The sequence below is a fragment of the Ascaphus truei genome, unplaced genomic scaffold, assembly GCF_040206685.1.
Source record: "Ascaphus truei isolate aAscTru1 unplaced genomic scaffold, aAscTru1.hap1 HAP1_SCAFFOLD_242, whole genome shotgun sequence".
NCBI classification, from domain to species: domain Eukaryota; kingdom Metazoa; phylum Chordata; class Amphibia; order Anura; family Ascaphidae; genus Ascaphus; species Ascaphus truei.
The window spans coordinates 304408-319027 of NW_027455345.1; the positions used below are offsets into that span (position 1 = coordinate 304408).

General features: G+C 41.5%; 33 non-coding genes across 33 annotated transcripts; all 33 read right to left on the reverse strand.

Moving 5' to 3' along the window:
- Positions 1-476: 476 nt before the first annotated feature.
- LOC142480919 (5S ribosomal RNA) lies at positions 477-595 on the reverse strand. Its single transcript, XR_012795401.1, has one exon. It is a non-coding gene; the product is annotated as a 5S ribosomal RNA (ribosomal RNA).
- A 676-nt stretch (positions 596-1271) lies between these two features.
- Positions 1272-1390, reverse strand: LOC142480920 (5S ribosomal RNA). The gene has a single exon (XR_012795402.1). It is a non-coding gene; the product is annotated as a 5S ribosomal RNA (ribosomal RNA).
- Positions 1391-2066: 676 nt separating this feature from the next.
- On the reverse strand, positions 2067-2185 carry LOC142480619 (5S ribosomal RNA). Its single transcript, XR_012795112.1, has one exon. It is a non-coding gene; the product is annotated as a 5S ribosomal RNA (ribosomal RNA).
- Positions 2186-2471: 286 nt separating this feature from the next.
- On the reverse strand, positions 2472-2590 carry LOC142480921 (5S ribosomal RNA). The gene has a single exon (XR_012795403.1). It is a non-coding gene; the product is annotated as a 5S ribosomal RNA (ribosomal RNA).
- A 286-nt stretch (positions 2591-2876) lies between these two features.
- On the reverse strand, positions 2877-2995 carry LOC142480620 (5S ribosomal RNA). The gene has a single exon (XR_012795113.1). It is a non-coding gene; the product is annotated as a 5S ribosomal RNA (ribosomal RNA).
- Positions 2996-3281: 286 nt separating this feature from the next.
- Positions 3282-3400, reverse strand: LOC142480738 (5S ribosomal RNA). Its single transcript, XR_012795231.1, has one exon. It is a non-coding gene; the product is annotated as a 5S ribosomal RNA (ribosomal RNA).
- Positions 3401-3686: 286 nt separating this feature from the next.
- LOC142480611 (5S ribosomal RNA) lies at positions 3687-3805 on the reverse strand. Its single transcript, XR_012795104.1, has one exon. It is a non-coding gene; the product is annotated as a 5S ribosomal RNA (ribosomal RNA).
- A 286-nt stretch (positions 3806-4091) lies between these two features.
- Positions 4092-4210, reverse strand: LOC142481023 (5S ribosomal RNA). Its single transcript, XR_012795501.1, has one exon. It is a non-coding gene; the product is annotated as a 5S ribosomal RNA (ribosomal RNA).
- Positions 4211-4496: 286 nt separating this feature from the next.
- On the reverse strand, positions 4497-4615 carry LOC142480739 (5S ribosomal RNA). Its single transcript, XR_012795232.1, has one exon. It is a non-coding gene; the product is annotated as a 5S ribosomal RNA (ribosomal RNA).
- Positions 4616-4901: 286 nt separating this feature from the next.
- Positions 4902-5020, reverse strand: LOC142480923 (5S ribosomal RNA). Its single transcript, XR_012795404.1, has one exon. It is a non-coding gene; the product is annotated as a 5S ribosomal RNA (ribosomal RNA).
- Positions 5021-5306: 286 nt separating this feature from the next.
- On the reverse strand, positions 5307-5425 carry LOC142480621 (5S ribosomal RNA). Its single transcript, XR_012795114.1, has one exon. It is a non-coding gene; the product is annotated as a 5S ribosomal RNA (ribosomal RNA).
- A 286-nt stretch (positions 5426-5711) lies between these two features.
- LOC142480741 (5S ribosomal RNA) lies at positions 5712-5830 on the reverse strand. The gene has a single exon (XR_012795233.1). It is a non-coding gene; the product is annotated as a 5S ribosomal RNA (ribosomal RNA).
- Positions 5831-6116: 286 nt separating this feature from the next.
- On the reverse strand, positions 6117-6235 carry LOC142480924 (5S ribosomal RNA). Its single transcript, XR_012795405.1, has one exon. It is a non-coding gene; the product is annotated as a 5S ribosomal RNA (ribosomal RNA).
- Positions 6236-6521: 286 nt separating this feature from the next.
- On the reverse strand, positions 6522-6640 carry LOC142479741 (5S ribosomal RNA). The gene has a single exon (XR_012794410.1). It is a non-coding gene; the product is annotated as a 5S ribosomal RNA (ribosomal RNA).
- A 286-nt stretch (positions 6641-6926) lies between these two features.
- On the reverse strand, positions 6927-7045 carry LOC142480742 (5S ribosomal RNA). The gene has a single exon (XR_012795234.1). It is a non-coding gene; the product is annotated as a 5S ribosomal RNA (ribosomal RNA).
- A 286-nt stretch (positions 7046-7331) lies between these two features.
- LOC142480925 (5S ribosomal RNA) lies at positions 7332-7450 on the reverse strand. The gene has a single exon (XR_012795406.1). It is a non-coding gene; the product is annotated as a 5S ribosomal RNA (ribosomal RNA).
- Positions 7451-7736: 286 nt separating this feature from the next.
- On the reverse strand, positions 7737-7855 carry LOC142479742 (5S ribosomal RNA). The gene has a single exon (XR_012794411.1). It is a non-coding gene; the product is annotated as a 5S ribosomal RNA (ribosomal RNA).
- A 286-nt stretch (positions 7856-8141) lies between these two features.
- On the reverse strand, positions 8142-8260 carry LOC142480927 (5S ribosomal RNA). The gene has a single exon (XR_012795408.1). It is a non-coding gene; the product is annotated as a 5S ribosomal RNA (ribosomal RNA).
- A 286-nt stretch (positions 8261-8546) lies between these two features.
- LOC142480269 (5S ribosomal RNA) lies at positions 8547-8665 on the reverse strand. Its single transcript, XR_012794922.1, has one exon. It is a non-coding gene; the product is annotated as a 5S ribosomal RNA (ribosomal RNA).
- Positions 8666-8951: 286 nt separating this feature from the next.
- Positions 8952-9070, reverse strand: LOC142480928 (5S ribosomal RNA). The gene has a single exon (XR_012795409.1). It is a non-coding gene; the product is annotated as a 5S ribosomal RNA (ribosomal RNA).
- A 286-nt stretch (positions 9071-9356) lies between these two features.
- Positions 9357-9475, reverse strand: LOC142480622 (5S ribosomal RNA). The gene has a single exon (XR_012795115.1). It is a non-coding gene; the product is annotated as a 5S ribosomal RNA (ribosomal RNA).
- A 286-nt stretch (positions 9476-9761) lies between these two features.
- Positions 9762-9880, reverse strand: LOC142480624 (5S ribosomal RNA). The gene has a single exon (XR_012795117.1). It is a non-coding gene; the product is annotated as a 5S ribosomal RNA (ribosomal RNA).
- A 286-nt stretch (positions 9881-10166) lies between these two features.
- Positions 10167-10285, reverse strand: LOC142479863 (5S ribosomal RNA). The gene has a single exon (XR_012794530.1). It is a non-coding gene; the product is annotated as a 5S ribosomal RNA (ribosomal RNA).
- A 286-nt stretch (positions 10286-10571) lies between these two features.
- On the reverse strand, positions 10572-10690 carry LOC142480625 (5S ribosomal RNA). The gene has a single exon (XR_012795118.1). It is a non-coding gene; the product is annotated as a 5S ribosomal RNA (ribosomal RNA).
- Positions 10691-10976: 286 nt separating this feature from the next.
- LOC142479864 (5S ribosomal RNA) lies at positions 10977-11095 on the reverse strand. The gene has a single exon (XR_012794531.1). It is a non-coding gene; the product is annotated as a 5S ribosomal RNA (ribosomal RNA).
- Positions 11096-11381: 286 nt separating this feature from the next.
- Positions 11382-11500, reverse strand: LOC142480929 (5S ribosomal RNA). Its single transcript, XR_012795410.1, has one exon. It is a non-coding gene; the product is annotated as a 5S ribosomal RNA (ribosomal RNA).
- Positions 11501-11786: 286 nt separating this feature from the next.
- LOC142480626 (5S ribosomal RNA) lies at positions 11787-11905 on the reverse strand. The gene has a single exon (XR_012795119.1). It is a non-coding gene; the product is annotated as a 5S ribosomal RNA (ribosomal RNA).
- A 286-nt stretch (positions 11906-12191) lies between these two features.
- On the reverse strand, positions 12192-12310 carry LOC142479740 (5S ribosomal RNA). Its single transcript, XR_012794409.1, has one exon. It is a non-coding gene; the product is annotated as a 5S ribosomal RNA (ribosomal RNA).
- Positions 12311-12596: 286 nt separating this feature from the next.
- On the reverse strand, positions 12597-12715 carry LOC142480627 (5S ribosomal RNA). Its single transcript, XR_012795120.1, has one exon. It is a non-coding gene; the product is annotated as a 5S ribosomal RNA (ribosomal RNA).
- A 286-nt stretch (positions 12716-13001) lies between these two features.
- Positions 13002-13120, reverse strand: LOC142480629 (5S ribosomal RNA). Its single transcript, XR_012795121.1, has one exon. It is a non-coding gene; the product is annotated as a 5S ribosomal RNA (ribosomal RNA).
- A 286-nt stretch (positions 13121-13406) lies between these two features.
- On the reverse strand, positions 13407-13525 carry LOC142479865 (5S ribosomal RNA). Its single transcript, XR_012794532.1, has one exon. It is a non-coding gene; the product is annotated as a 5S ribosomal RNA (ribosomal RNA).
- Positions 13526-13811: 286 nt separating this feature from the next.
- LOC142480630 (5S ribosomal RNA) lies at positions 13812-13930 on the reverse strand. Its single transcript, XR_012795122.1, has one exon. It is a non-coding gene; the product is annotated as a 5S ribosomal RNA (ribosomal RNA).
- Positions 13931-14216: 286 nt separating this feature from the next.
- Positions 14217-14335, reverse strand: LOC142480930 (5S ribosomal RNA). Its single transcript, XR_012795411.1, has one exon. It is a non-coding gene; the product is annotated as a 5S ribosomal RNA (ribosomal RNA).
- Positions 14336-14620: the final 285 nt, after the last annotated feature.

Here is a 14620-nt window from a genome sequence, read left to right on the forward strand (position 1 = left end):
GGGAAAAAAGTAGTAAAAAATTTCAGAAGTGCCTATATTCAACCTCCTCCTGTTTGGATTTGAACTCACTATCTCTTCCAAGTATCAGCTTGAACACTGCACACCCCAACTCTGTGAGCCACAAGCTCACCATATAACATGCTGAGTGTTCTGAGGCCTGTATGATATATTTCTAAATGACATGGGAGGCATAAGTGTATTATTGTGACCGTTAAAAAAATACATTCTTGAAGAATTACCTTAAATGGAGAAATTAAATCAGAGACTGAGAAAATGACAGGTGCACTCAAATATACTATAAACGGAATTCTTGATGTCAGAATTCTATTTTGGAAGGTTGCATTGTGTTGAACTTTCAGAGGAAAAAACAATATATTTCTTTGCCACTCCGGGAAAAAAGTAGCAAGAAATGAAACATTTTCATTTGCTGCGAGGAATGCCATGTATATTTTCATTAGGGAAGCGAAAAATAAAAACCCCTACAGCACCTGGTATTCCCAGGCAGTCTCCCAACCCAGTACTAATCAAGCCTCACCCTGCTTAGCTTCCGAGATCTGACGGGATCGGGCGCTTTCAAGGTAGTATGGCCGTAGGTGGAGATTGCTGACTCATGATATCCTCTCATTCTTAAATCCATGAGCCTATATCTTGCTCCATGCATACACAGAGACTGAGAAAATGACAGGTGCACTCAAATGTACTATAGACGGAATTCTTGATGTCAGAATTCTATTTTGGAAGGTTGCATTGTGTTGAACTTTCAGAGGAAAAAACGATAGATTTCTTTGCCACTGCGGGAAAAAAGTAGTAAAAAATTTCAGAAGTGCCTATATTCAACCTCCTCCTGTTTGGATTTGAACTCACTATCTCTTCCAAGTATCAGCTTGAACACTGCACACCCCAACTCTGTGAGCCACAAGCTCACCATATAACATGCTGAGTGTTCTGAGGCCTGTATGATATATTTCTAAATGACATGGGAGGCATAAGTGTATTATTGTGACCGTTAAAAAAATACATTCTTGAAGAATTACCTTAAATGGAGAAATTAAATCAGAGACTGAGAAAATGACAGGTGCACTCAAATATACTATAAACGGAATTCTTGATGTCAGAATTCTATTTTGGAAGGTTGCATTGTGTTGAACTTTCAGAGGAAAAAACAATATATTTCTTTGCCACTCCGGGAAAAAAGTAGCAAGAAATGAAACATTTTCATTTGCTGCGAGGAATGCCATGTATATTTTCATTAGGGAAGCGAAAAATAAAAACCCCTACAGCACCTGGTATTCCCAGGCAGTCTCCCAACCCAGTACTAATCAAGCCTCACCCTGCTTAGCTTCCGAGATCTGACGGGATCGGGCGCTTTCAAGGTAGTATGGCCGTAGGTGGAGATTGCTGACTCATGATATCCTCTCATTCTTAAATCCATGAGCCTATATCTTGCTCCATGCATACACAGAGACTGAGAAAATGACAGGTGCACTCAAATGTACTATAGACGGAATTCTTGATGTCAGAATTCTATTTTGGAAGGTTGCATTGTGTTGAACTTTCAGAGGAAAAAACGATAGATTTCTTTGCCACTGCGGGAAAAAAGTAGTAAAAAATTTCAGAGGTGCCTATATTCAACCTCCTCATGTTTGGATTTGAACTCACTATCTCTTCCAAGTATCAGCTTGAACACTGCACACCCCAACTCTGTGAGCCACAAGCTCACCATATAACATGCTGAGTGTTCTGAGGCCTGTATGATATATTTCTAAATGACATGGGAGGCATAAGTGTATTATTGTGACCGTTAAAAAAATACATTCTTGAAGAATTACCTTAAATGGAGAAATTAAATCAGAGACTGAGAAAATGACAGGTGCACTCAAATGTACTATAGACGGAATTCTTGATGTCAGAATTCTATTTTGGAAGGTTGCATTGTGTTGAACTTTCTGAGGAAAAAACGATATATTTCTTTGCCACTGCGGGAAAAAAGTAGTAAAAAATGAAACATTTTCATTTGCTGCAAGGAATGCCATGTATATTTTCATTAGGGAAGCAAAAAATAAAAACACCCACAGCACCTGGTATTCCCAGGCAGTCTCCCAACCCAGTACTAATCAAGCCTCACCCTGCTTAGCTTCCGAGATCTGACGGGATCGGGCGCTTTCAAGGTAGTATGGCCGTAGGTGGAGATTGCTGTCTCATGATATCCTCTCATTCTTAAATCCATGAGCCTATATCTTGCTCCATGCATACACAGAGACTGAGAAAATGACAGGTGCACTCAAATGTACTATAGACGGAATTCTTGATGTCAGAATTCTATTTTGGAAGGTTGCATTGTGTTGAACTTTCAGAGGAAAAAACGATATATTTCTTTGCCACTGCGGGAAAAAAGTAGCAAGAAATGAAACATTTTCATTTGCTGCGAGGAATGCCATGTATATTTTCATTAGGGAAGCGAAAAATAAAAACCCCTACAGCACCTGGTATTCCCAGGCAGTCTCCCAACCCAGTACTAATCAAGCCTCACCCTGCTTAGCTTCCGAGATCTGACGGGATCGGGCGCTTTCAAGGTAGTATGGCCGTAGGTGGAGATTGCTGTCTCATGATATCCTCTCATTCTTAAATCCATGAGCCTATATCTTGCTCCATGCATACACAGAGACTGAGAAAATGACAGGTGCACTCAAATGTACTATAGACGGAATTCTTGATGTCAGAATTCTATTTTGGAAGGTTGCATTGTGTTGAACTTTCTGAGGAAAAAACGATAGATTTCTTTGCCACTGCGGGAAAAAAGTAGTAAAAAATGAAACATTTTCATTTGCTGCAAGGAATGCCATGTATATTTTCATTAGGGAAGCAAAAAATAAAAACACCCACAGCACCTGGTATTCCCAGGCAGTCTCCCAACCCAGTACTAATCAAGCCTCACCCTGCTTAGCTTCCGAGATCTGACGGGATCGGGCGCTTTCAAGGTAGTATGGCCGTAGGTGGAGATTGCTGTCTCATGATATCCTCTCATTCTTAAATCCATGAGCCTATATCTTGCTCCATGCATACACAGAGACTGAGAAAATGACAGGTGCACTCAAATGTACTATAGACGGAATTCTTGATGTCAGAATTCTATTTTGGAAGGTTGCATTGTGTTGAACTTTCTGAGGAAAAAACGATATATTTCTTTGCCACTGCGGGAAAAAAGTAGTAAAAAATGAAACATTTTCATTTGCTGCAAGGAATGCCATGTATATTTTCATTAGGGAAGCAAAAAATAAAAACACCCACAGCACCTGGTATTCCCAGGGAGTCTCCCAACCCAGTACTAATCAAGCCTCACCCTGCTTAGCTTCCGAGATCTGACGGGATCGGGCGCTTTCAAGGTAGTATGGCCGTAGGTGGAGATTGCTGTCTCATGATATCCTCTCATTCTTAAATCCATGAGCCTATATCTTGCTCCATGCATACACAGAGACTGAGAAAATGACAGGTGCACTCAAATGTACTATAGACGGAATTCTTGATGTCAGAATTCTATTTTGGAAGGTTGCATTGTGTTGAACTTTCAGAGGAAAAAACGATATATTTCTTTGCCACTGCGGGAAAAAAGTAGCAAGAAATGAAACATTTTCATTTGCTGCGAGGAATGCCATGTATATTTTCATTAGGGAAGCGAAAAATAAAAACCCCTACAGCACCTGGTATTCCCAGGCAGTCTCCCAACCCAGTACTAATCAAGCCTTACCCTGCTTAGCTTCCGAGATCTGACGGGATCGGGCGCTTTCAAGGTAGTATGGCCGTAGGTGGAGATTGCTGTCTCATGATATCCTCTCATTCTTAAATCCATGAGCCTATATCTTGCTCCATGCATACACAGAGACTGAGAAAATGACAGGTGCACTCAAATGTACTATAGACGGAATTCTTGATGTCAGAATTCTATTTTGGAAGGTTGCATTGTGTTGAACTTTCTGAGGAAAAAACGATAGATTTCTTTGCCACTGCGGGAAAAAAGTAGTAAAAAATGAAACATTTTCATTTGCTGCAAGGAATGCCATGTATATTTTCATTAGGGAAGCAAAAAATAAAAACACCCACAGCACCTGGTATTCCCAGGCAGTCTCCCAACCCAGTACTAATCAAGCCTCACCCTGCTTAGCTTCCGAGATCTGACGGGATCGGGCGCTGTCAAGGTAGTATGGCCGTAGGTGGAGATTGCTGTCTCATGATATCCTCTCATTCTTAAATCCATGAGCCTATATCTTGCTCCATGCATACACAGAGACTGAGAAAATGACAGGTGCACTCAAATGTACTATAGACGGAATTCTTGATGTCAGAATTCTATTTTGGAAGGTTGCATTGTGTTGAACTTTCAGAGGAAAAAACGATAGATTTCTTTGCCACTGCGGGAAAAAAGTAGTAAAAAATGAAACATTTTCATTTGCTGCAAGGAATGCCATGTATATTTTCATTAGGGAAGCAAAAAATAAAAACACCCACAGCACCTGGTATTCCCAGGGAGTCTCCCAACCCAGTACTAATCAAGCCTCACCCTGCTTAGCTTCCGAGATCTGACGGGATCGGGCGCTTTCAAGGTAGTATGGCCGTAGGTGGAGATTGCTGTCTCATGATATCCTCTCATTCTTAAATCCATGAGCCTATATCTTGCTCCATGCATACACAGAGACTGAGAAAATGACAGGTGCACTCAAATGTACTATAGACGGAATTCTTGATGTCAGAATTCTATTTTGGAAGGTTGCATTGTGTTGAACTTTCAGAGGAAAAAACGATATATTTCTTTGCCACTGCGGGAAAAAAGTAGCAAGAAATGAAACATTTTCATTTGCTGCGAGGAATGCCATGTATATTTTCATTAGGGAAGCGAAAAATAAAAACCCCTACAGCACCTGGTATTCCCAGGCAGTCTCCCAACCCAGTACTAATCAAGCCTCACCCTGCTTAGCTTCCGAGATCTGACGGGATCGGGCGCTTTCAAGGTAGTATGGCCGTAGGTGGAGATTGCTGTCTCATGATATCCTCTCATTCTTAAATCCATGAGCCTATATCTTGCTCCATGCATACACAGAGACTGAGAAAATGACAGGTGCACTCAAATGTACTATAGACGGAATTCTTGATGTCAGAATTCTATTTTGGAAGGTTGCATTGTGTTGAACTTTCTGAGGAAAAAACGATAGATTTCTTTGCCACTGCGGGAAAAAAGTAGTAAAAAATGAAACATTTTCATTTGCTGCAAGGAATGCCATGTATATTTTCATTAGGGAAGCAAAAAATAAAAACACCCACAGCACCTGGTATTCCCAGGCAGTCTCCCAACCCAGTACTAATCAAGCCTCACCCTGCTTAGCTTCCGAGATCTGACGGGATCGGGCGCTTTCAAGGTAGTATGGCCGTAGGTGGAGATTGCTGTCTCATGATATCCTCTCATTCTTAAATCCATGAGCCTATATCTTGCTCCATGCATACACAGAGACTGAGAAAATGACAGGTGCACTCAAATGTACTATAGACGGAATTCTTGATGTCAGAATTCTATTTTGGAAGGTTGCATTGTGTTGAACTTTCTGAGGAAAAAACGATATATTTCTTTGCCACTGCGGGAAAAAAGTAGTAAAAAATGAAACATTTTCATTTGCTGCAAGGAATGCCATGTATATTTTCATTAGGGAAGCAAAAAATAAAAACACCCACAGCACCTGGTATTCCCAGGGAGTCTCCCAACCCAGTACTAATCAAGCCTCACCCTGCTTAGCTTCCGAGATCTGACGGGATCGGGCGCTTTCAAGGTAGTATGGCCGTAGGTGGAGATTGCTGTCTCATGATATCCTCTCATTCTTAAATCCATGAGCCTATATCTTGCTCCATGCATACACAGAGACTGAGAAAATGACAGGTGCACTCAAATGTACTATAGACGGAATTCTTGATGTCAGAATTCTATTTTGGAAGGTTGCATTGTGTTGAACTTTCAGAGGAAAAAACGATATATTTCTTTGCCACTGCGGGAAAAAAGTAGCAAGAAATGAAACATTTTCATTTGCTGCGAGGAATGCCATGTATATTTTCATTAGGGAAGCGAAAAATAAAAACCCCTACAGCACCTGGTATTCCCAGGCAGTCTCCCAACCCAGTACTAATCAAGCCTCACCCTGCTTAGCTTCCGAGATCTGACGGGATCGGGCGCTTTCAAGGTAGTATGGCCGTAGGTGGAGATTGCTGTCTCATGATATCCTCTCATTCTTAAATCCATGAGCCTATATCTTGCTCCATGCATACACAGAGACTGAGAAAATGACAGGTGCACTCAAATGTACTATAGACGGAATTCTTGATGTCAGAATTCTATTTTGGAAGGTTGCATTGTGTTGAACTTTCTGAGGAAAAAACGATAGATTTCTTTGCCACTGCGGGAAAAAAGTAGTAAAAAATGAAACATTTTCATTTGCTGCAAGGAATGCCATGTATATTTTCATTAGGGAAGCAAAAAATAAAAACACCCACAGCACCTGGTATTCCCAGGCAGTCTCCCAACCCAGTACTAATCAAGCCTCACCCTGCTTAGCTTCCGAGATCTGACGGGATCGGGCGCTGTCAAGGTAGTATGGCCGTAGGTGGAGATTGCTGTCTCATGATATCCTCTCATTCTTAAATCCATGAGCCTATATCTTGCTCCATGCATACACAGAGACTGAGAAAATGACAGGTGCACTCAAATGTACTATAGACGGAATTCTTGATGTCAGAATTCTATTTTGGAAGGTTGCATTGTGTTGAACTTTCAGAGGAAAAAACGATAGATTTCTTTGCCACTGCGGGAAAAAAGTAGTAAAAAATGAAACATTTTCATTTGCTGCAAGGAATGCCATGTATATTTTCATTAGGGAAGCAAAAAATAAAAACACCCACAGCACCTGGTATTCCCAGGGAGTCTCCCAACCCAGTACTAATCAAGCCTCACCCTGCTTAGCTTCCGAGATCTGACGGGATCGGGCGCTTTCAAGGTAGTATGGCCGTAGGTGGAGATTGCTGTCTCATGATATCCTCTCATTCTTAAATCCATGAGCCTATATCTTGCTCCATGCATACACAGAGACTGAGAAAATGACAGGTGCACTCAAATGTACTATAGACGGAATTCTTGATGTCAGAATTCTATTTTGGAAGGTTGCATTGTGTTGAACTTTCAGAGGAAAAAACGATATATTTCTTTGCCACTGCGGGAAAAAAGTAGCAAGAAATGAAACATTTTCATTTGCTGCGAGGAATGCCATGTATATTTTCATTAGGGAAGCGAAAAATAAAAACCCCTACAGCACCTGGTATTCCCAGGCAGTCTCCCAACCCAGTACTAATCAAGCCTCACCCTGCTTAGCTTCCGAGATCTGACGGGATCGGGCGCTTTCAAGGTAGTATGGCCGTAGGTGGAGATTGCTGTCTCATGATATCCTCTCATTCTTAAATCCATGAGCCTATATCTTGCTCCATGCATACACAGAGACTGAGAAAATGACAGGTGCACTCAAATGTACTATAGACGGAATTCTTGATGTCAGAATTCTATTTTGGAAGGTTGCATTGTGTTGAACTTTCTGAGGAAAAAACGATAGATTTCTTTGCCACTGCGGGAAAAAAGTAGTAAAAAATGAAACATTTTCATTTGCTGCAAGGAATGCCATGTATATTTTCATTAGGGAAGCAAAAAATAAAAACACCCACAGCACCTGGTATTCCCAGGCAGTCTCCCAACCCAGTACTAATCAAGCCTCACCCTGCTTAGCTTCCGAGATCTGACGGGATCGGGCGCTGTCAAGGTAGTATGGCCGTAGGTGGAGATTGCTGTCTCATGATATCCTCTCATTCTTAAATCCATGAGCCTATATCTTGCTCCATGCATACACAGAGACTGAGAAAATGACAGGTGCACTCAAATGTACTATAGACGGAATTCTTGATGTCAGAATTCTATTTTGGAAGGTTGCATTGTGTTGAACTTTCAGAGGAAAAAACGATATATTTCTTTGCCACTGCGGGAAAAAAGTAGCAAGAAATGAAACATTTTCATTTGCTGCGAGGAATGCCATGTATATTTTCATTAGGGAAGCGAAAAATAAAAACCCCTACAGCACCTGGTATTCCCAGGCAGTCTCCCAACCCAGTACTAATCAAGCCTCACCCTGCTTAGCTTCCGAGATCTGACGGGATCGGGCGCTTTCAAGGTAGTATGGCCGTAGGTGGAGATTGCTGTCTCATGATATCCTCTCATTCTTAAATCCATGAGCCTATATCTTGCTCCATGCATACACAGAGACTGAGAAAATGACAGGTGCACTCAAATGTACTATAGACGGAATTCTTGATGTCAGAATTCTATTTTGGAAGGTTGCATTGTGTTGAACTTTCAGAGGAAAAAACGATATATTTCTTTGCCACTGCGGGAAAAAAGTAGCAAGAAATGAAACATTTTCATTTGCTGCGAGGAATGCCATGTATATTTTCATTAGGGAAGCGAAAAATAAAAACCCCTACAGCACCTGGTATTCCCAGGCAGTCTCCCAACCCAGTACTAATCAAGCCTCACCCTGCTTAGCTTCCGAGATCTGACGGGATCAGGCGCTGTCAAGGTAGTATGGCCGTAGGTGGAGATTGCTGTCTCATGATATCCTCTCATTCTTAAATCCATGAGCCTATATCTTGCTCCATGCATACACAGAGACTGAGAAAATGACAGGTGCACTCAAATGTACTATAGACGGAATTCTTGATGTCAGAATTCTATTTTGGAAGGTTGCATTGTGTTGAACTTTCAGAGGAAAAAACAATATATTTCTTTGCCACTCCGGGAAAAAAGTAGCAAGAAATGAAACATTTTCATTTGCTGCGAGGAATGCCATGTATATTTTCATTAGGGAAGCGAAAAATAAAAACCCCTACAGCACCTGGTATTCCCAGGCAGTCTCCCAACCCAGTACTAATCAAGCCTCACCCTGCTTAGCTTCCGAGATCTGACGGGATCGGGCGCTTTCAAGGTAGTATGGCCGTAGGTGGAGATTGCTGTCTCATGATATCCTCTCATTCTTAAATCCATGAGCCTATATCTTGCTCCATGCATACACAGAGACTGAGAAAATGACAGGTGCACTCAAATGTACTATAGACGGAATTCTTGATGTCAGAATTCTATTTTGGAAGGTTGCATTGTGTTGAACTTTCTGAGGAAAAAACGATATATTTCTTTGCCACTGCGGGAAAAAAGTAGTAAAAAATGAAACATTTTCATTTGCTGCAAGGAATGCCATGTATATTTTCATTAGGGAAGCAAAAAATAAAAACACCCACAGCACCTGGTATTCCCAGGCAGTCTCCCAACCCAGTACTAATCAAGCCTCACCCTGCTTAGCTTCCGAGATCTGACGGGATCGGGCGCTTTCAAGGTAGTATGGCCGTAGGTGGAGATTGCTGTCTCATGATATCCTCTCATTCTTAAATCCATGAGCCTATATCTTGCTCCATGCATACACAGAGACTGAGAAAATGACAGGTGCACTCAAATGTACTATAGACGGAATTCTTGATGTCAGAATTCTATTTTGGAAGGTTGCATTGTGTTGAACTTTCTGAGGAAAAAACGATATATTTCTTTGCCACTGCGGGAAAAAAGTAGTAAAAAATGAAACATTTTCATTTGCTGCAAGGAATGCCATGTATATTTTCATTAGGGAAGCAAAAAATAAAAACACCCACAGCACCTGGTATTCCCAGGCAGTCTCCCAACCCAGTACTAATCAAGCCTCACCCTGCTTAGCTTCCGAGATCTGACGGGATCGGGCGCTTTCAAGGTAGTATGGCCGTAGGTGGAGATTGCTGTCTCATGATATCCTCTCATTCTTAAATCCATGAGCCTATATCTTGCTCCATGCATACACAGAGACTGAGAAAATGACAGGTGCACTCAAATGTACTATAGACGGAATTCTTGATGTCAGAATTCTATTTTGGAAGGTTGCATTGTGTTGAACTTTCAGAGGAAAAAACGATATATTTCTTTGCCACTGCGGGAAAAAAGTAGCAAGAAATGAAACATTTTCATTTGCTGCGAGGAATGCCATGTATATTTTCATTAGGGAAGCGAAAAATAAAAACCCCTACAGCACCTGGTATTCCCAGGCAGTCTCCCAACCCAGTACTAATCAAGCCTCACCCTGCTTAGCTTCCGAGATCTGACGGGATCGGGCGCTGTCAAGGTAGTATGGCCGTAGGTGGAGATTGCTGTCTCATGATATCCTCTCATTCTTAAATCCATGAGCCTATATCTTGCTCCATGCATACACAGAGACTGAGAAAATGACAGGTGCACTCAAATGTACTATAGACGGAATTCTTGATGTCAGAATTCTATTTTGGAAGGTTGCATTGTGTTGAACTTTCTGAGGAAAAAACGATATATTTCTTTGCCACTGCGGGAAAAAAGTAGTAAAAAATGAAACATTTTCATTTGCTGCAAGGAATGCCATGTATATTTTCATTAGGGAAGCAAAAAATAAAAACACCCACAGCACCTGGTATTCCCAGGCAGTCTCCCAACCCAGTACTAATCAAGCCTCACCCTGCTTAGCTTCCGAGATCTGACGGGATCGGGCGCTTTCAAGGTAGTATGGCCGTAGGTGGAGATTGCTGTCTCATGATATCCTCTCATTCTTAAATCCATGAGCCTATATCTTGCTCCATGCATACACAGAGACTGAGAAAATGACAGGTGCACTCAAATGTACTATAGACGGAATTCTTGATGTCAGAATTCTATTTTGGAAGGTTGCATTGTGTTGAACTTTCAGAGGAAAAAACGATATATTTCTTTGCCACTGCGGGAAAAAAGTAGCAAGAAATGAAACATTTTCATTTGCTGCGAGGAATGCCATGTATATTTTCATTAGGGAAGCGAAAAATAAAAACCCCTACAGCACCTGGTATTCCCAGGCAGTCTCCCAACCCAGTACTAATCAAGCCTCACCCTGCTTAGCTTCCGAGATCTGACGGGATCGGGCGCTGTCAAGGTAGTATGGCCGTAGGTGGAGATTGCTGTCTCATGATATCCTCTCATTCTTAAATCCATGAGCCTATATCTTGCTCCATGCATACACAGAGACTGAGAAAATGACAGGTGCACTCAAATGTACTATAGACGGAATTCTTGATGTCAGAATTCTATTTTGGAAGGTTGCATTGTGTTGAACTTTCAGAGGAAAAAACAATATATTTCTTTGCCACTCCGGGAAAAAAGTAGCAAGAAATGAAACATTTTCATTTGCTGCGAGGAATGCCATGTATATTTTCATTAGGGAAGCGAAAAATAAAAACCCCTACAGCACCTGGTATTCCCAGGCAGTCTCCCAACCCAGTACTAATCAAGCCTCACCCTGCTTAGCTTCCGAGATCTGACGGGATCGGGCGCTTTCAAGGTAGTATGGCCGTAGGTGGAGATTGCTGTCTCATGATATCCTCTCATTCTTAAATCCATGAGCCTATATCTTGCTCCATGCATACACAGAGACTGAGAAAATGACAGGTGCACTCAAATGTACTATAGACGGAATTCTTGATGTCAGAATTCTATTTTGGAAGGTTGCATTGTGTTGAACTTTCAGAGGAAAAAACGATATATTTCTTTGCCACTGCGGGAAAAAAGTAGTAAAAAATGAAACATTTTCATTTGCTGCAAGGAATGCCATGTATATTTTCATTAGGGAAGCAAAAAATAAAAACACCCACAGCACCTGGTATTCCCAGGCAGTCTCCCAACCCAGTACTAATCAAGCCTCACCCTGCTTAGCTTCCGAGATCTGACGGGATCGGGCGCTTTCAAGGTAGTATGGCCGTAGGTGGAGATTGCTGTCTCATGATATCCTCTCATTCTTAAATCCATGAGCCTATATCTTGCTCCATGCATACACAGAGACTGAGAAAATGACAGGTGCACTCAAATGTACTATAGACGGAATTCTTGATGTCAGAATTCTATTTTGGAAGGTTGCATTGTGTTGAACTTTCTGAGGAAAAAACGATATATTTCTTTGCCACTGCGGGAAAAAAGTAGTAAAAAATGAAACATTTTCATTTGCTGCAAGGAATGCCATGTATATTTTCATTAGGGAAGCAAAAAATAAAAACACCCACAGCACCTGGTATTCCCAGGCAGTCTCCTAACCCAGTACTAATCAAGCCTCACCCTGCTTAGCTTCCGAGATCTGACGGGATCGGGCGCTTTCAAGGTAGTATGGCCGTAGGTGGAGATTGCTGTCTCATGATATCCTCTCATTCTTAAATCCATGAGCCTATATCTTGCTCCATGCATACACAGAGACTGAGAAAATGACAGGTGCACTCAAATGTACTATAGACGGAATTCTTGATGTCAGAATTCTATTTTGGAAGGTTGCATTGTGTTGAACTTTCTGAGGAAAAAACGATATATTTCTTTGCCACTGCGGGAAAAAAGTAGTAAAAAATGAAACATTTTCATTTGCTGCAAGGAATGCCATGTATATTTTCATTAGGGAAGCAAAAAATAAAAACACCCACAGCACCTGGTATTCCCAGGCAGTCTCCCAACCCAGTACTAATCAAGCCTCACCCTGCTTAGCTTCCGAGATCTGACGGGATCGGGCGCTTTCAAGGTAGTATGGCCGTAGGTGGAGATTGCTGTCTCATGATATCCTCTCATTCTTAAATCCATGAGCCTATATCTTGCTCCATGCATACACAGAGACTGAGAAAATGACAGGTGCACTCAAATGTACTATAGACGGAATTCTTGATGTCAGAATTCTATTTTGGAAGGTTGCATTGTGTTGAACTTTCTGAGGAAAAAACGATATATTTCTTTGCCACTGCGGGAAAAAAGTAGTAAAAAATGAAACATTTTCATTTGCTGCAAGGAATGCCATGTATATTTTCATTAGGGAAGCAAAAAATAAAAACACCCACAGCACCTGGTATTCCCAGGCAGTCTCCCAACCCAGTACTAATCAAGCCTCACCCTGCTTAGCTTCCGAGATCTGACGGGATCGGGCGCTTTCAAGGTAGTATGGCCGTAGGTGGAGATTGCTGTCTCATGATATCCTCTCATTCTTAAATCCATGAGCCTATATCTTGCTCCATGCATACACAGAGACTGAGAAAATGACAGGTGCACTCAAATGTACTATAGACGGAATTCTTGATGTCAGAATTCTATTTTGGAAGGTTGCATTGTGTTGAACTTTCAGAGGAAAAAACGATATATTTCTTTGCCACTGCGGGAAAAAAGTAGCAAGAAATGAAACATTTTCATTTGCTGCGAGGAATGCCATGTATATTTTCATTAGGGAAGCGAAAAATAAAAACCCCTACAGCACCTGGTATTCCCAGGCAGTCTCCCAACCCAGTACTAATCAAGCCTCACCCTGCTTAGCTTCCGAGATCTGACGGGATCGGGCGCTGTCAAGGTAGTATGGCCGTAGGTGGAGATTGCTGTCTCATGATATCCTCTCATTCTTAAATCCATGAGCCTATATCTTGCTCCATGCATACACAGAGACTGAGAAAATGACAGGTGCACTCAAATGTACTATAGACGGAATTCTTGATGTCAGAATTCTATTTTGGAAGGTTGCATTGTGTTGAACTTTCTGAGGAAAAAACGATATATTTCTTTGCCACTGCGGGAAAAAAGTAGTAAAAAATGAAACATTTTCATTTGCTGCAAGGAATGCCATGTATATTTTCATTAGGGAAGCAAAAAATAAAAACACCCACAGCACCTGGTATTCCCAGGCAGTCTCCCAACCCAGTACTAATCAAGCCTCACCCTGCTTAGCTTCCGAGATCTGACGGGATCGGGCGCTTTCAAGGTAGTATGGCCGTAGGTGGAGATTGCTGTCTCATGATATCCTCTCATTCTTAAATCCATGAGCCTATATCTTGCTCCATGCATACACAGAGACTGAGAAAATGACAGGTGCACTCAAATGTACTATAGACGGAATTCTTGATGTCAGAATTCTATTTTGGAAGGTTGCATTGTGTTGAACTTTCAGAGGAAAAAACGATATATTTCTTTGCCACTGCGGGAAAAAAGTAGCAAGAAATGAAACATTTTCATTTGCTGCGAGGAATGCCATGTATATTTTCATTAGGGAAGCGAAAAATAAAAACCCCTACAGCACCTGGTATTCCCAGGCAGTCTCCCAACCCAGTACTAATCAAGCCTCACCCTGCTTAGCTTCCGAGATCTGACGGGATCGGGCGCTTTCAAGGTAGTATGGCCGTAGGTGGAGATTGCTGTCTCATGATATCCTCTCATTCTTAAATCCATGAGCCTATATCTTGCTCCATGCATACACAGAGACTGAGAAAATGACAGGTGCACTCAAATGTACTATAGACGGAATTCTTGATGTCAGAATTCTATTTTGGAAGGTTGCATTGTGTTGAACTTTCTGAGGAAAAAACGATATATTTCTTTGCCACTGCGGGAAAAAAGTAGTAAAAAATGAAACATTTTCATTTGCTGCAAGGAATGCCATGTATATTTTCATTAGGGAAGCAAAAAATTAAA